The 18,106-nt window shown below is 35.5% G+C and overlaps 1 protein-coding gene across 2 annotated transcripts in view; it reads left to right on the top strand.

The window, feature by feature from the left end:
- The first annotated feature begins 640 nt into the window (after nucleotides 1–640).
- The window catches only part of LOC306843178 (tumor protein p53-inducible protein 11-like), a 60,397-nt gene continuing 42,931 nt past the window's right edge, over nucleotides 641–18,106 (top strand). Inside the window, exon 1 of one of the 2 annotated variants that reach the window (XM_079374480.1) lies at nucleotides 641–786. The gene's annotated coding sequence lies outside the window, so the exon portion shown is untranslated. The remainder of the gene's footprint in view (nucleotides 787–18,106) is intronic. The other variant, XM_079374481.1, reaches the window with a different exon arrangement.

The following is an 18,106-nucleotide window of genomic DNA, read 5'->3' as shown; positions in this document are numbered from 1 at the left end:
CTCATGTGCATATTTGTTTATTTGCAAATAGCAAGTAAGCTATCAGACTGATGTATTTTAGGTTATTTAGATGAACAGATCATTTATGGTACCTAGGCTACTCCTCACCACTTGAAACCAGTTCTCTTCAGATCAAAATGTACAGATTAACCACATTCACCTCTTTGCCATTTTTGAAGAAACAATTTTGCTTGCATGATTGCCTCTCTAATAGCTGTAGGCAAGCTATTTGTTGCCTAAACGTTTGACTTCTGTACCATAATATGGAAGGTGTCTGAAATGCATTTGGAAGCAGTGCTACAACTACTATAGACATCAAAAGGGACACTTTCCCCTCTAAATATTGTGATTGCTGGTTGACCAATGTGTTTTAAATGATTTAATCCTTCAATATTTGTTTCCCCTCAACCATCCTTGTTTGAAAGTCAACAACAATCTTCTTTCTGCTATATTATTATTATATATAATATATTTCAGAAAAAATAATAGAATGCTAGTATTCTGTTCAGCCACTGTCTTACAGCAGCAGAGGCTCTATTCATTCGTATTTCTGTGAATCTCTGTCACGTGTACACGAGCGCGCTGTGTCTATTACGGTAGACAGAGCTGCGCTGATATTGTGTGTGTGTGACATTACGGTACATTTATAGATCCGTCGGAGTCTTGGTTGTTTGCAAACCCAAAGAGCACTGCAATGTAAATTTATCAAGAGAATAATCGGACTGCATACCGAAAATACCGCAGCAGAAACGCAGAAAACCTCAGAAGCTTCTTTCAACCACACTGGTGAGAAAAATATTAATTTTTGGATTCTTATTAGAGATTAATTATCTTTGTGCGGTCGCTACACCTATCAACCTCACATAGTTATACACAGGAGCACTGGCTATTCTCATTTGACTTAAACAGTGAATCGGACGCGGTGTTGCAGGCATGGTAAAGAGTGAGCTTTTCTGCTTTAGGAAGTTTATTTTAATTCACTCTTGAGCAGACCACGCTTGATGCTGCTCAGCATGTGTTTTATAAAGTAATAAGCAGCTTGAGTATTGAGGGTACGCGCTGGAGCACGCGACAACTTACTGTTTCACAAAACACACACTGGTTTGACAGCTATAAACGTTTGTTTAAGAGGCACCTCCTTTAAAACGTAAGATTGGATTGGCAAGATTTGTGTTGTGCAATATCCCACTTACTGAGTGGCTTGAATCACATATTTAACGTTAATAAATAATTGCCATTCTTACCTACCGGTGCGGCTCTGGAGGTTGGTGAGAGATTCCCTCACAGTTTGTCAGTGCGCACAGCTTTTAATAATGTTTTTTCTCTTTACGGTCGGTCTTTCTGCGAAACAAGTATCTTTTTCGTGCTGAAACGGTGACTTTAAAGATTTTAGGAAGTAGCGACCGTGTCAAACTAAATGGGGGGAAAAACTATGTTGGGATATAGTTTAGACCAGATGTGTTTTGATCAGTTTTTAATAATAATCATGATAACAGTGTTGACAACTTAAGTTAAAAATCCTTTATGAAGTTTAACTTATTAAGGGACATTTTATCAGTGTTTTTAAATACTAAATAACATTATTATATAAATTAGATAGGCCTAATATAAATAATAAAGACAAAAAGGAAAACCTCTTAAGGAAAAGTTAGCTGTTGATATGTGAAGAAAAATGGCTATAAAAACAGACATTGATTGAATCACACGGATGTTGAAGTGCTTAATTTAGACTTCTACCCTTCTGTAAGTCCATCTTCATATTTGTACAGGAAATGATTTTTTGCAGCTTGTGTATACTGTAATGCTCAGACTTTAAGTTGATGATTACTGGGCAACAGTACAGAGATTCATAATGAAATCATGTGAATAGTTTAGACATTTTTTATGTATGTTAAATCAGTATGGCGTTTGTAAGTCTGCAGCACTGCAATGTTTACTCTCGGAAATGTTTTTAAGCCATGGTCTTTGCACAGACAGAGATTTCAAGTGAAGCATGCGCTGAATTTTAAATTAAAATAATATTAAAAGCCTTTTCATACTTATTTCAATGCAAGACACTCTTGCAAAAGACACGCATATATGTGACAATAAAGACAATGAACCTTTTCCTCCTCTCAAACTACCAGCATTTGAGCTTTGTTGTGGTTTCAAGTATTTACTATCAGTAGTCTTGCTGTAATCATGTCCTTGGCGTTGTAAAGGAATTCTCGGAAATCTCTGTTCCCTCTCTGATGTGTTACTTGCGTGTTACAATCTTAATGAAACAAGGACAGGTGCAAGGAAATGTTTTGGTAATCTCTGGCTGTTTTATGTCCTCGTTTTCTGTCACGTTCACACCATTGAAATAGTGCCCACAGTCCTTTTTTCACCATTTGTTTTTGTGTGGTTGGTCACGTAACAGCTCAACTCAAAGATCCATCGTGGTTGCCCCGTCTGAGGTGATTCCTCAAGAAGCTGGTGTGAATGGTGATCCTCGGGCCTGCCTCGCTAGAGTTTTACAAGAAAAACCACGCTGCAGTGATCCAAAGTCCATAGCACTTTTTGTGCTGCTGCCGTTTTTGATAATGAAAGCATAAGGCAGCGGTTGTATTGCACGGGTTTTCCTGATCTTCGTTCTGGAGACAGGTGTGGGCGGTGAATGTGTGGGAATTTATTACTCAAAGGAGGAGAAAGCTGTGTCCCGTTCTTCCCAATTCTGTTACCATGGTAACATAAGGAAGCAGGGGCTATGCATTTTATATAATGTGCAGATACTGACCACTTGCTTTCTTTGAAATAGGGGGCTTGAAAGAGCATGGTAATCTAAATCTAAATCCAGATCATATGTACACAGGACCCTTCGGTCCATTTCAGATGTCTCATGAGACCAGAATGTGTAGTTATGCCCGTCTTTGGGGTGAATATATGGAAGATGACACCTTCCTCTTGTGTGCAAAGATTGATTACAGTGAGTTGCGTGAAATATTTCCTTAATAGATGACATTTCTGGGTGGCAATGCTGTGAAGTGACCTGTAAAAAGAGTGTCATTATACATTAGGCTACTTGCAGCTTTTATCTGCTTTCGTTTGTTGAGGCTGAGAGGTTCTCTGCAATATGATCTTTCATCATATCATATCGATAGTGGTGATGATGATTTAATGTCACTGCAATGAGGCAAACCGCTCTGCTGCTATTTCACAAGAGTGCAGCACTCTGGGTAAGACAAGCAGATGGTGACCTGCTTTCTGTCCTGTCTTATTCTATCACCGGGTTGATTTATCAAGCACTGTTGTGTGAAACTGTGATGGCACCATATTTCAAAATAAAGAATCTTCAATTGCTGTATCACATGATTCCATGATGATGGACAGTTTGGTAGAAGATGCTACAATGAAAAAATGATTTAGGCTATTATTGATGATGTTAATAGTAGTGCCTGGATAATTACCTGTTATTTTAGAGTTTCTAAAGGCCCTGATATATTTCAAATGAAGTTCGTTTTTGTTCTTCGTTTGGGGGCAAAAAGAAGTTCGAAAAGTCTGAGCGACGGTATACAGTTTTCGAACATTTCAACACCCCCGCGCTGCTGGAGGTGGGGTGTGAATTAATGTAAACGTGTTGCGATGCTCGCGCAAATGCCCTAAACATATCAACGGTGCAATGGTGGTGTATCTAGGTCTTTTATTAAACTGGATAAATTATTACACGTTTTTATATTTTATGTGTTGTCATAATTTGATAAAAACAAAGGTTAATTATTGTATGTTCTTTTGGCATTTCATTTATTCTACACCTTTTAAATTTGCTTATTGAAAGAACAACAACAACAGCAGCAGCAGCAGTATGGTGTAACATTTATTTGAAACGCATGTATTTGGTACTTGCTACCTTATATCTTTACTCTTTCATTTCATTCTTTTCATGGCTTTTGAAAACTTGCATCTGATGTTTCTCTACGTCGCATTTTGCATAACTCCGGGTCGTCGACACCAAGTTTCGTTGCAATTTCTTTCTAGGAATTAAATGCTTTCTCAGAATCTTTAAAGTCTCCCTGCGAGTGATTGTACAGGTGCGGATATATTTGTGGCAGCTCAGCTATTCGACACAGTGTATTTATGTTGCTTGTGACTTGGAGATGTTGTTCTCCTGCCTGAACTTTGTTGAATGAGAAACGAACCAGGGAAAAAAAATTGCGTGTCAAAGAAGATGGAGCTCCAGAACACACCCACCGATTGCTTAATCACCACGGACCAATGGTAGCTCAAAGGTGTTTAGGAGCCAAAAGGAACTCCTCCAGAAAGTTTGCTTTGGTAAGCTGTTTCGAACTGCCGACACAAACTCAAAACGAACTTCGTTTCGGCCTGATTTTGTTTGAAATGACTTTATATCAATTTGTTCTTTGATGTAGTTTGAAGTATATCGGGGCCTTAAAGATGACAATCAGTTTGGGATGGACACTTGAGTTGTTTATTCTTAAATAATATATGTTCCCTTCAGTCATAGATTGTGCATATATGATATCTTTGCATGCTCAAAAGACTTGATATGATCATTGTAGTGAACACAATACTTTATTTTATTCTGATTGCATTTTTTCAGTTAAAAATTGGTTTAAATGCATAAAAAAGATGCCATATAAGAAGTACCTCTTCCACATATGTAGCAACATTAACTTCAAAAAACATTAGTTATTTGTAATTTTTCTGTTATTCAAAGTGTCAAAACATCATGTGGTGCGACCGTCCGGCCATAACTGTTGTTTTGGAAACATATTTGAAATGACCCTAAATTTATTCAGATTAATTTTCTGAACTATTTGGCATGATTTCCAAAGCGTTTTGTAATCCTGTATAAAATTGCTAAGAGTTTTGCATATATTTCATCATAATATTCAAACAAATTTTGCCCTATAATCTCCATTTTATGAAATATCATGTCATGCAACCATCAAGAAACTACCATTTTGGTATTTTTATGTTGAAATCCATTCAAAGATAGGACGTTGCATCAAATAACAATTTGCTAAGGACCCATAGAAGCATCAAGCAGGTTTGTAACTCTCTTTCAAATTTGGAAAAAAATAACCTTTTTAATGGCTGGTATGTAGTTACCACATTTGGATATCATGTGGTATGATCTTTAAAAAACAATGAATATTAAGTTCTACAAGTATTTATTTTTATTATAAATTTCATAGTGACCTTTTATGGGAAGCTAGCTTGTTTTGTTTAGGTGGCTAATTCTGTGCTTGTAAATTTTGACTGAATTTGAAAATATGTGGTGCGACCAAATATCATGTGGTGTGACCACTGCAGAGTGTTTTCCATTATATGTCCCAGATTCACAGTTTTTGTGCTTTTTATATTCAATTAGTGGCTTTTATACACAATTTATTTTAATATAATTTGGAATAGATTTTTATGCAATTTGGGTCATTTTGGGCAGTTTGTTTAATATTTCTACAATATGAGAAAAAATGCAAAAAATTATTTTAAGCATCTAAGTTTAGTTTGGTAATTTAGCATTTTTTAGTAATTATTTATTAATAATTATTTTAATCTATTTTACTAGATTCCACTACCAAGCAAAGTAAAATAAACGCCCACCCTAATAGGCAGCATGTTAATTCTGACCCAGCAGTCAAGCACAAACTCCAGATTTAATTTTCTGCTGCAAGAAAAATGTTTATGATTTCATCTCAGAACCTGAGCCAGCACCATCCGACAAACCATGGCACTTTTATGCCACGCATCATGTTCTCATGCAGTGAAAAATACATCACGGAGCAAAGAAGACACTGACAACACACCGGCATATAAGACAGAGCAGGTTACATTCAGTATTAAACAAAGTCTCAGTTCAAATTTTGTCTTTTTTTTTTTTTAAAGAAATCAAACAACAAATACTGTTTTGTGGCTCTTTAATGTGTCGTGACAGATCGCTGTAGCATCTCAGTTCAAGCGGCATGTGAACGGATCATCTCTTACTAGTTATAGCACGAAATAAACATGAATGAACATCAGAAGGTATCTTGTTTCAACTGTGAAAAGATGTCAATACACACTATTTTTTTAAATTCATGTCCACCGACGTTAATCTACTCTCCTGTCTGGTTTGTTTGTCAGACAAAAATGGCAGATTTAGCGTTATGATTGCTCAGATTGCCTGTTAAATTGTCAAACTCCCGGCGAAGGGTCAATTGAGCAGCCAAGGCTGGGCAAAGTTTAGAAATAACTGGGTCTAAAAAATTACTGCAGTTAATGCCATATGCTGAACTTTTCACATGTTTTTTAAAATTTTTAATGATATAAGGTCTTTGTGTCATTTGTAGCGAACACTCATTATGTGGTGCAACCAATAATAGCAGTAACTGTATTAAATTAAAAATTATCTAATTTCGGTGGCTGAAATATTAATCACTGCTATAGTGTGCTAAAGTGAATGGTATTTTTAAAATATATTTAATCAGTTTTATGCAATTTACATAAGTCTGCTAACTACAATTAAGAAGGCAACTCTGAAATTATAGAACAAAAATATGAGATCATTATTTACAAAAACTCAAGAAATGCAAATACTTTGTTTCTAAACACTTTAATTACTAAGAACATCTAAACAAAAGTTAAGCATGTTAAGGAAATGAATTGATATTAATATAAATCATGGTCGCACCACATTCAACTTTTTAAGGCTACGGCCGATTCATCTAGATGAAAAAAACACTAAAATCACTTAATTTAAAATTTTATTTTAAATTTGTTTACGCAACCTTCTTAATGTTTGAACAACTACAAAATAATTATTTTGTATTTTAAAATTTGCCTGTCGAAAATCCTTATACGTCAATGACCCATATAAGTAATATATGAGTTTTAACTGGTTTCAAAATTAATATATGCACATTATAATGTTGTGATGCCTAAAACACAATTTTATTTGTGTGTTATTCTTGTTTTTTAGACAATATATTTGTCTAAAAACAATTATATTATAGGCCTCTAAAATTTTAATATTGACCATATCAGCTTATCAATATTGCCCAGAATTTTATCATCTGTACATGATTACATGCAAACCAATCCCTGTTCAATATTTGATCTTGGTGGCTATGAACTTGAAAGTTTCAAATATGATTGTAACTCGTTTAAACGGTTTTTCGTAAACCACTTTCAGAACAGAATATTGAATGTTGACATATATAAAAGTGCTGACCATTTATACGATCTATATAAAAATATATGGGTGTTTATTTTTATGTCAAGTATCTGTCACAGAAGTGGATTGTTCTGAGAGAAGGATACTGTGTTCTTACTGATTGGGCCCTCAGAGTGTGGGTCTAGTTTAGCTTCTAGTTTAATTTCCTCCAACATTGTTATGTCAGCAGGGCACCGCTGTGCCACAAAATGAACAGATGTCCTTCCCTGGATTTCTCACAGATTGGATTACTATGCCTAGGCAGCCCAGGCTCTTTAGAGACTGCATTGTTGCAAGACTGAAAACAATCCCTTTGATTTTAGCCAAGATTCCATATGGTTAAAGCAAGAAGAAAACAATGCGTTACACATTTTGGGGCTAAATAATTCTAAATAGGTGAATAAGTATCTGGCTAAAGCATTTAAGCTCATGCTTGATTTAATCATTAAATTCATAGATTCATTTTAGTTCTTTCATTTTAACTTTTCAGTTAATAATTGTATAAAAAATCAATTTAATTATGCTTTTTTTGTAATGTGTATTCAATGATTTACATGTCTGTAAAGTCTTTCAAATTATCTTAATTTGAGGAAATATTAATTTTTAGCAATTATTTGTTTGATTTATCAAAGTTTAATTAACTGGATTCAAACTTTCAATCTATTAAACCTTACATATCTCACACTGTTAAATTAACAATGTGTTTCATTTCTAAATTAAGCTATGTGCACTTTCAGTTCTCTTCGACTGGCTCTATTATTCTATTGTGCAGAATATACAAAATGGAAGCAGGTAAGGTTACTGAATGTGTTTATGCAACACATTGCAGCACATGACCGTCTTAAATTAGAAAGGTTGCTCTTCCACACTGTTAGAGATGGTCATGCTATCGTAACTGTTGTTGTTCTCATTATGCTAGCTCTGGCTCAGCTATAGTTTATTGTCAGATTGTGCTTTCTTCTAATACTACCCAGTAGACCTTTCTAACTTGTGTGAGGCAAACGGAGACCAATAAGCAAAGCACTATGGGGCTTGGGGACATAATTTCTAGGAGTGATTTTTCAAGTGAAAGGCTCTTTATGTTATTAAAAAACTGTATGTGAGTATCCAAAGATCTGTTTTACTGGAGCTTTTTAAAGGGGACCTATTATGCCCCTTTTCACAAGATGTAAAATAAGTCTCTGATGTCCCCAGAGCGTATATGTGAAGTTTTAGCTCAAAATACCCCACAGATAAATTTTTATAACTTGCAAAAATTGCCACTTTTAGGGTATGAGCCAAAACGCGCTGTATTTGAGTATGTTGCTTTAATGCAAATGAGCTGTTGCTCCCAGAGAAGAGGGCGGAGCTTCAAGAGCTCAAGCACCGGCATTAGCAGTGCTAGCCTTTGCAAATAAACATTCCCCTATTAATCCAAACCTGTTATCTTTACAGAAAATTTACTCTGTTTCAAAGTCAGTCATCTGATTATACTGTGCATAATAAATTTGCGTTTATGAATTACAGGATAAAAATAACAACATAGCTGGTCTCATGCTATCACAAACTTTATAAGCCCCACTTCTGATTATGAGCTCGACAACTTCAAGCGATCAACTCGCATAGCTTTCATATGCAGCTTTTAACTACCACATTCCTATTCACGATCATTCTGGCAGCACTTGAAGACAGCATCAGTGACAATGATAGCTTTAGCAATTAGCCTTACAGAGTGTCAAGAAGCTCTTTCAGAAAGGCAATTTGGAAAACAAATGCGTGATACTTTGTCTGGAGCTGATGTTCACACACGAAGTGTTGGTATTGATTCCTAAACATTTAGGGAACATTTAACCGATTTTTTCCAGGATATTTCCTTCGAAAATGAAGTGTACCACAGTGTCCTCGGCTCAGATGAGTAGGGCTGGGTATCGTTCAAAAATGTTCGATATCGATACTGATACCGATACCTTGAGTTCGATACCGGTTCCTGAACGATACTTTTTTCGATACCAATTTTATGAAAACAGTTTTAACAAGATTACATTATCTCAAAACTTTGGTTTAATTTTTTTCAGCTTGTTGACATGTATACAGATTCAAAGACTCATCTCCTGAGCCACTGCACAAAGGAACAAAATATAGCCAACACAATAAATCAGTACAAATAATTTTAATAAAGCTCAAATAGTTTTCAGTTTACACTAGTGCGTGCTCGTTTTAAAATGCAAATTCTGTGTTCTGTATCTGGTTTTCAAATGAAGGCATAAAACATTAATTTCATTTTTCTTTTAAATTATTGAAAATAAAACTTTATTTATTTATTTTGGCAAACAAAATTTTACTATTAAAATTAAAACATGGAAGAAATGTTGTGTGATCATTAATTAAAAAATAAGAGTTTTAATAATTTTAATAGTAGCCTAGTAGTAGCAGTACACTCTGCTGAACAATATTAATTTATTTCTGCCGCAGTGTCTTCCAAGTTAATCCGAACTTTTATTTTGACGGGTTTCCGGGAATACCTTTACAGTTCTGTGTGTATATGATATGACGCAAGTTTTACTCAAATCAAATGGTAAAATGCTGATGAAGTGACTCTCAGAGCAGTTCTAGAGCTGTTGTTCATGTGTTTATGTCCTCATTTAGTGAGACGGCAGACGCTGAAATGTCACGCGAGCTTCAGTCTTTGTCAAGTAAGCGAAACTGCGCAATATAGAGAGCAGACTGCTCCGTAAGCTTTCGAATTGCTCTCGCGGAGGTCAAACACTGATCAATCAGCACCGCGCCGCTTCTAGTCAAACACACCTAGTGCTGCAGGATTATTGGCTCACTGACGTTAATGAGATTAACCCCTTAGGTATCGAAATTTGGTACCGAACGACAAGACGTTTTTCGATACTCGGTGGTATCGAGGCAATTCGGTCGGTGCCTAAAAAGTATCGAACTCGATACCAAGCCCTACAGATGAGGGGAGATTATGGTGACTCCTATGTTCATTACTGCATCCCAAAACACAACACTTGTAAAGCCTCTTTGGCGCTGACATTGTATATATCTCCAGTAATGGCAGACCGCATCTTCTCACTCAGGGCTGTGTTTATGCTTATCGGGCAGAGAGTGTCACAAATGGGCAGCACTTTTTCCCCTCAGTGATGTGAACAGAGGGAGAATCTGAAACCGCTTGTTCTGAGAGACTGTTTAGGATTTATTGATTTTATTAAAAAATGAGTGGGTGGATTTTGACCATTATAGGCTGGTTGCTTTCACACACTGCGGCCACACAACTGTTCAAACACCTTATAAAAGTGATTTTTGCATAATAGGTCTTTAAGGACTTTTTCTAATATGTTTCTAAATGGTGATGCAGATTCTTTTAGATTTCTTTTACATTTTGGACGTCCATTGTGTTCTTATGTTTTTGCTGAGATACAGAGGTACTTTAAAAGTGTTTTCTGTTCTTATCTCAGTGGAATGTACTTGTTGTAATTCCACTTCAATTGAATTAGTTACAGCAGTTCTTTAATCCATGCATGGAGTGGAAACAGTTATTTGACTTCAAGATTAGGAGACAGAGCTGCAGTCAAACAATAACATTCCACTGCTTAATAAAATATATTTTTTCCTCTGTGTTGAACAGTTGAGCAGTTGTGTTAAATTCAAGCTGAGTTTCAGACCTCACAGTGCCTTGGCTTTTTTATTTTAATTTATCTTTGATGGTGTTTTTAATTTTACATGGGTAAAATTAATTAGTTTTAAATGTCTGTAAAATACCTCTTGTGTGATAATTAGTTTAAAGATTTTCTTTAAATTAATTACTTAAAGGTCATCAAGAAATCAAAACCTTATATTGATATTATATATATTGATATGATATAATATTGATATTTCCTGTATTGACCCTATATTGGCCTGTTCAAAAATGAGGTATTTCATTCACCAAAGGTGCATTAAATCAATCTAAAGTGACAGAAAATACATTTTATGATGTTATCAAATATTTCTATTTAAAATGAATGCTGCTCTTTTGAACTTTGTATTATATATTAAACCTCACAAATGTTTTCAACATTGATGATGATGCTGATAGTAAAGCCGATAATAATAATAAATGTTTCTAGAGTACCAAAACAGTATATGATTGATTTCTGAATTGATAGATCATGTGACACTGAAGACTGGAGCAATGGCGAGAGAACATTTTAATTGAATAAATTTATTTTAAATTTAAAATATATAGTAGAAAACAGCAATTTTAAATCTTATAACATTTGTCAGTTTTTACTGTATTTTTAATCAAATAAATGTGGCCTTTGTGAACATAAGAGATTTCTTTCAAAGTCTGAACCTAAACTTTAAACTATAGTGCACTTTCCTGATGTTCGTCCCTGGTCACACTGCGAGTGAGCCAGTGGTGAATGATAATCCAAATGAAAAATAAGACATCTTTAATGAAACAACTTGCCTTACTTACACTTTACTTACACAGACTATTTTATAATGTTAATCAATAGCTGTTTTAGCAAACTTGCAATCAGTCTGGCACAATTATAGTATGTATTGACCAGTTTTCACAATCCAAACAAATCCCAGTTGATATTAGATTGGTTTGACTTTGAGGAGAGCCAGTCTGCAGCCCACACAGAATCTGTGCTGATAATGAAGGAAAATTACTTCCAGATTCTGTGGAATAAATTTTAAATATAGTAAAAATATGTCAAAGAAAATTTCTGCAAAATGCAGTTGCAATATGGTTGGAGGATGTGTAGAATATTGTAAATCATGGACATTTAAGTTCTGAGGAAATCTTCAAAGCTTTCAGAGAATATCCATGAGCACAGATTCCATGCAGGAAGCTAATCAGTCATCATTTTTGTGAGCAGTAGTGGCTGCGGTGGGAAGCTTTTCTGGTCTTTTGAGCATGGCTGCAGAATATTCCGCTAAATTCATCATAATTTGGTGGTATAAGGGTTCGGTATATGCTCTGCTCGTGAATGGTGCCGTTTACAGTCAGAACCTTATAAAAGAAGCATTAATAGTGGCTTTCAGGCCGTAGGCAAAACTGACAGAGTTTCAAAGAGAAGCACTGTTTTGATGCAACTAAGGCTTTGTAACAGCAATGAATGTACGTTCATAGTAGAACATTGTTGTATGTGTGCCGGTGTCATGTTTCATAGGCAGTGTGAACACAAATCCCTTTCACATTTGTTTCAGTGGTGGTCTATGGTTTAATTCATCACTGAACTTTCATGGCAGTGTTTGAGGGTGCGGTGATGGAAGAGAGAGATAAGTACAGTAAATCTCCAAAATTAGCCGGTCTACTAGTCCATGTTTTATCTTCTGCATCTGTTCACTCCAGTGCTCTCGCTCTATTCATCCCTCTATTTATGAGCTTCTGGATAATTGGGCTTGAGGATAGATATAGCAAATGGGATTTTAGCACACTTGTTGATGTGCAGTGTAGCTTACCGCATAGACATCCCGCACTGATTTTCCATTTTCATTTTGACTGTTCAGTTTTACAAATGAACAACACTTTGGAGAAATTATGTACACATGAGATGAAGAAAATGTTTCATTCTTGCTGTGTTGTATCAGCTACTACTACTAATAAAAATCTAAATTACAATAAAAATACTTTTACTTCTAGATGTCACTCAGAGTGGTTTAAAAAGCATAAACATAATGATATGCATGAGTATGTGTGTTAGATGAAAAGTAACAAGGTGTAAAGTGGCAGCAGTTAGTAAATAAACTTCATACATCCACACCAGTAGATGTTAGGATAAAGTCCAAAACTACTGGAATGAAGAAGAGCCAGCGAAAGAGTACTGACCTTTATTTGCTTTAAATCAAACAAGCACATTTCTTGTTGCATTTCTCATTGGGCTTATTTAATTTTTGAAGTGTACTGTAGCTACACTCTATGATCTTGTACACTACAGGAAAGATTTTTCTGAAATGAAATGACATAAATTGATCAAAGGTGTCAGTAAATACATTTATAGTGTTAAAAATATTATTTCCAACAAAATGTCTTCTTTCGAACTTTCTATTCATTAAAAATGTTAAGAAACACAATTGCTTTCAACATTGATAATTATAAGAGATGTTTCTGATCACCGAATCAGCATTTTAGAATGATTTCTGAAGGATCATGTGACACTGAAGACTGGAGTAACGGCTGATGAAAATTCAGCTTTGCCATTACAGGAATACTGTAAACAGACATTTTAAATTGTAATAATATTTCACAAATTTACTGTTTTTACTGTACTTACCCCAAACTTTTAAATGGTAGCGTACCTGCAGGGAGCAGAGCGGATGTTCAGTGTGTCATAGTTTCCTGTTTCATGACACAATACAGTGGTCTTAATTCACTCTGTTTACAGTCTGTTATTTTCAGTTTGCTTGCTTGAGAGGCCTGGAATGGGTGGAGGGAGTTTCCTGTCCTTTGTTTCCTTTGTAAATTTATTTTAATTCAAGGCCAAACATGATGTGGCTTACTCAGACTACTCTGGTTATCTCAGTTGGTTGAACATAACAAAAATGTAATCACAAAGCAGGCTGACATCTCCTCCAGTTGGTGATATATCTGTATGTGCAGTGCAAGTCCAAAGAAATAGTTCACGCAAAGATGAAATATCTGTCATTATTTACTCCCCCTCATGTCATGTTGTCAGTGTCCTCTTGGCTCCACAATGCATTTTTTTCTCTGGGTGAGAGCATGATGTGTGGCGTAAGAGCATCATGGCTTATAGCAACAGTAACTGGGGTGGGTTCAATTGTTAATCAGCTCGTGCCATATAGAATGTATAGTTAGAAGAAGAAAAAAAACTACAAGAAACAACACCACACCTAAAATGTAGTCCATGCAACTAATACTCTATATCTTTAAGTGTTCTGAATCCATATAACAATTCCCATATGAATATCCCAGTTGTCAAAATCAAAGACACATCTTACTTTTTTTCTTGTTTTAATAAGTCTTTTCACTAATACAAATCACAATAGGAAAAAAGTTGTTTGCAATTTCCCATTCATGCAGACTGTAAAAATGATTCAATTCCTCATCACATTTAGTGATGATGGGAGTGTTTTAAATGTTCCGATAAGGTCTTAAATGGTAATGGCAACAAATAACTACAAGCCCTTACTTTAAGTAGTTGTTATTGAATTATTTTCATGGTGGCAGATGCAATATGGCTTGACTTGCTGCTCAATTGACCTTTTAGTACCTTGTTCCTATCATTGAAACATACCCAAATAATTTTGAGAGAAATTAAGCCAAATTTATGTAAATGAATGCAAATGTATGCCAACAACCTGGCCACCTGCTGACTGAATGATTGAAATCCATGATCAGGTTACATAATGCAGGTTTAAATCCTGCTGAATAACCCTTCAAACTAGACCTTTATTATAGTGAAGATGTACTCTGTCAAGAGATGAAGCAAGACTGACAGGCGAGGATAGTGAGGAAGTCGAATGAGAAGGAGCATTAGAGACAACGGTGATGTGCTGATGGTAGCCGTCATTGAAAATCCCATTTCTAACTTATTATAAAGCTGTTTCAGAAGACAGCCGAGTCTCACATATAATGCTTTCCTGCTTAACCCTTTACAGTGTGTCTTCTATTAGATGCCTGTAGCCAAAAAGCCCTTGTTGTTGAGGATGAATGGTCATTGGAAAGCACTCAAGCATCAGGTTGTGTGCTGCTGACGTTCGGCGTCCCCTTGAGAAAACGGCTTCTTATGATTTTTCTATTAAACAAATTGGAGCACTGTAATAGCCTTCAGCCAAGTTCACTTCCGTCAATATAATTTCATACAAAAAGAGCATATTTGTGTCAGGAGGCAGTGATTTTAATCTGTCCCGGTATAAATTCTTATTCATAGATCCAGATTCAATTGAAGCCATTCCTAATGTGCTGTTTATTGCTTTCTCTAAAAATATAGAAAGGTACAAACAAACTCCACAATCAGAACAGCATGGGAGGAAGAACGCTCACTTTTCACTCGGCGATTGGAAAAGCACCCAAATGAGATTATCATGAAATGTACTGAAGACATTTGCGCTGTGTTTGCTCTAGTTTTGCCCTGAAAATACAGTGCCATTTATAGGGGATATGAATTGGAAGATGTAACCCATTATAAAGCACCGGAAATTAAATGCTTTTATGGTTGAAACAGCGTTATGCTGTTTTTAATGGAAATCTGGAAGTAATAAGCCTTTAGGTTTACCTACACTGAAATGAACTTCCGTTGGTTCATTTATACACACACAAACACTCTCACACAAAGTGTTAATTGAGTTCGTCATTTCAGGTAAGGGAAATAAAGTGACCCTTTTTAAAGAAACTGACTGGACACTGAGAGGATTTACATCACCAGATATGCATAAACGTCTGGACTAATAGTCATTTCAATGGATTTTCTACACATACATTTTTATTTGTCCGTATTTAATTTATTTATTTTTTGTGTTTATATACTAAGCAAATCCTTGGTGGGGATTCTTCAGACAACTGTGAAAAAGCTTGTTTTCACCTTCTTGCCGAGTGACATTGTGTGTGTGAGAGAGAGAGAGCGAGTGAGAGAGAGAGAAAGTGTGAGGGAGGAAGAAAGGGAATGAGAAAGACTGAAGTGTTATTCTTTGGTTGTTTATATTGAACAACAAAAGAACAATAGGTGTAGTGCTTGGGACAAGGCTGAAATGATAGCATTGTCAAGGGAAATATTGTTTTCAAACTTTAGAATAGGTTCAGTGTACTTGAATCACACACTATGCCCCAATTCACATGCAATGCATGTATTAGAATTATAAAGCCAAGAATCATTGAAATAATTAGTATTCCAGAGGTAGCTAGATATTATAATAATTTGCAAAATGCCTCCATGCACCTTTTTTTGCCTGCAAAATCTTGCACAACAGAAGAACAGTTCGTGATTGTTCATGACTTTTCAGTTGTAGAAAAATGAAGCGGGAGTCATTATTGAAATGTCATGGAATTTTTAAAGCGAAAATTTCTTCTTTTTAGTGAGTATAATGCATTTTTTTGTTTGAAATTGCATACTATTATAGTATGCTTGTGCTAAATTTTGATGGAAATCCATGCATTCATCTCTATTTGAATCCTGCTTTATTCTGGCTTTTAAAATGGCTGGGATGCGAAAGGTCGAGATGACAGTGATACACATGCCATTTGAATCAATGAAATCTGTTGTGCTCATGTACTGCATGCTGTTAGTAAAGGAACATACAATATATAGGCTACATGCTTAGTTGACAGCATGCTGTACAATACAAGTGTGCTGTACATTTAAAAAATAAATAAATAAATACAGAGTACATTCAGCTTTGCTTAGTAATAATGTCATAAAGCCACAAAGTCAACAATAATTGCTTTTTGCAACCCATTTTATTTTATGAGTGAAATGCGAAAAGAAGAGGAAAGTGTGGGGAATTATCTGATTTGTGAAAAGTAACTTTATATAGCAGAAAGGAAATACCAGTTTACTAAAACGAAGTCTATTATCCTTTTACAGATCAGCAACCAGGAAATGTTGCATTAAATTTGCATTAAAAGGGATAGTCCACCCAAAAATGGAAATTCTGTCATAATTTACTCACCCGCATGTTGTTTCAGAGCTATATAACTGTTTTTCCTCTGTGGAAAGAAGATATTTTGAAGAATGTTGGTAACTAAACAGTTTTGGTTTCTATTTAATTTCAATGTAGGCTATCTTATGTGTTTGGCTGACAAAAGAAATGCATACATGTTTGGAAAGACATGAGAGTGAGTAAATGATGACAGATTTCATTTTTGAGTAGACTTTTTTTAAGGATGTTAATAGTGTCCATTTTGGTTTTGTGTTAGCTGTGCAGATTTGTTTAGAGGGATACACACTTGTTTACGCATTATCTCAGCTCTAACCTGCCTCCGTAATGAATCTTTCTTAACTGGCTCTGCAAACTATTGGTGACAGCAGATGGTGCTGGCAGAATGGTGAGAGGGTTTTGATCAAGCATCTCTGAACTTCTCTGTGCAGCTCCACCCACCACACCAATTCAAGAGCATATCTCATAAAGCTGTAGGGCGTGATATCACTGCTAAAAAGTTGCTTCGTCAAAAAAAAAAGCCAGCAGGATTGTCCAGTGAGGACAGGTCAAAATATATAAAGATGTCTGTTGATGATAAGCCTGTAGTCAGCACATTTCTGTGCTCAGATATAATGCAATGTCATATGTCAAGAATGTTTCCCAGTGTGGCAATTTGATTGGAACCGCTAAATCCCTGCTACATGGGAAACTGGAAATTCAGGCTTTTTTGTTGTGAATACAATGCAGTGTTATGGGAAATGAAAAGAGCTAAACCTTGTGTTGTTTAACTAAAAAAATAGGTCTTGCACATTTAAAAATTTTTTTGCAACTGGTAACATTCACACGTAAATATAAAGGTTCTTTATTGGCATATATGGTTCCAGGAAGAACCTTCAACACCCATGGAACCTTACCATTGCACAAAAGGTTGTTTATAGTAGAAGAAGGTTCTTTTGATCATTAAAATGTTATTCAGACTAAGAAAAAAATTGATTTTTGAAGTATTGTTCACTCAGAGGTTCATATGGCATCACTATGAAAACCCCCTTATGAAAGTGTTTATGGAAGAGCCAAGGCAATGAAATACCTGCAAATAAATGCTATGAATGTAAGTATGTGCCACTCTGTGGGGGCTAAATGCATATAAGTGTGTTTGTGTGAGAGAGAGACCCTATGAGTCTATAGCTCTGTCAATATGCCAGGCTTAGAACCTCAGTCCAAGTAGCCTGAAACTGTTCACAGCTGCTACAGGAGACCAAATGTTATTGTTGGAGACTGCTGCTGATGGAAATAACACAATTATTGATGGTTGAGGTGAGGACCATGAAAACCTGCCCACTCTAGAAGAATGTT

Source organism: Barbus barbus (assembly GCF_936440315.1).
Source record: "Barbus barbus genome assembly, chromosome: 23".
NCBI lineage: Eukaryota > Metazoa > Chordata > Actinopteri > Cypriniformes > Cyprinidae > Barbus > Barbus barbus.
Note: the sequence above shows the minus strand (reverse complement) of the source record. Positions and strands in the feature narration are given on the sequence as shown.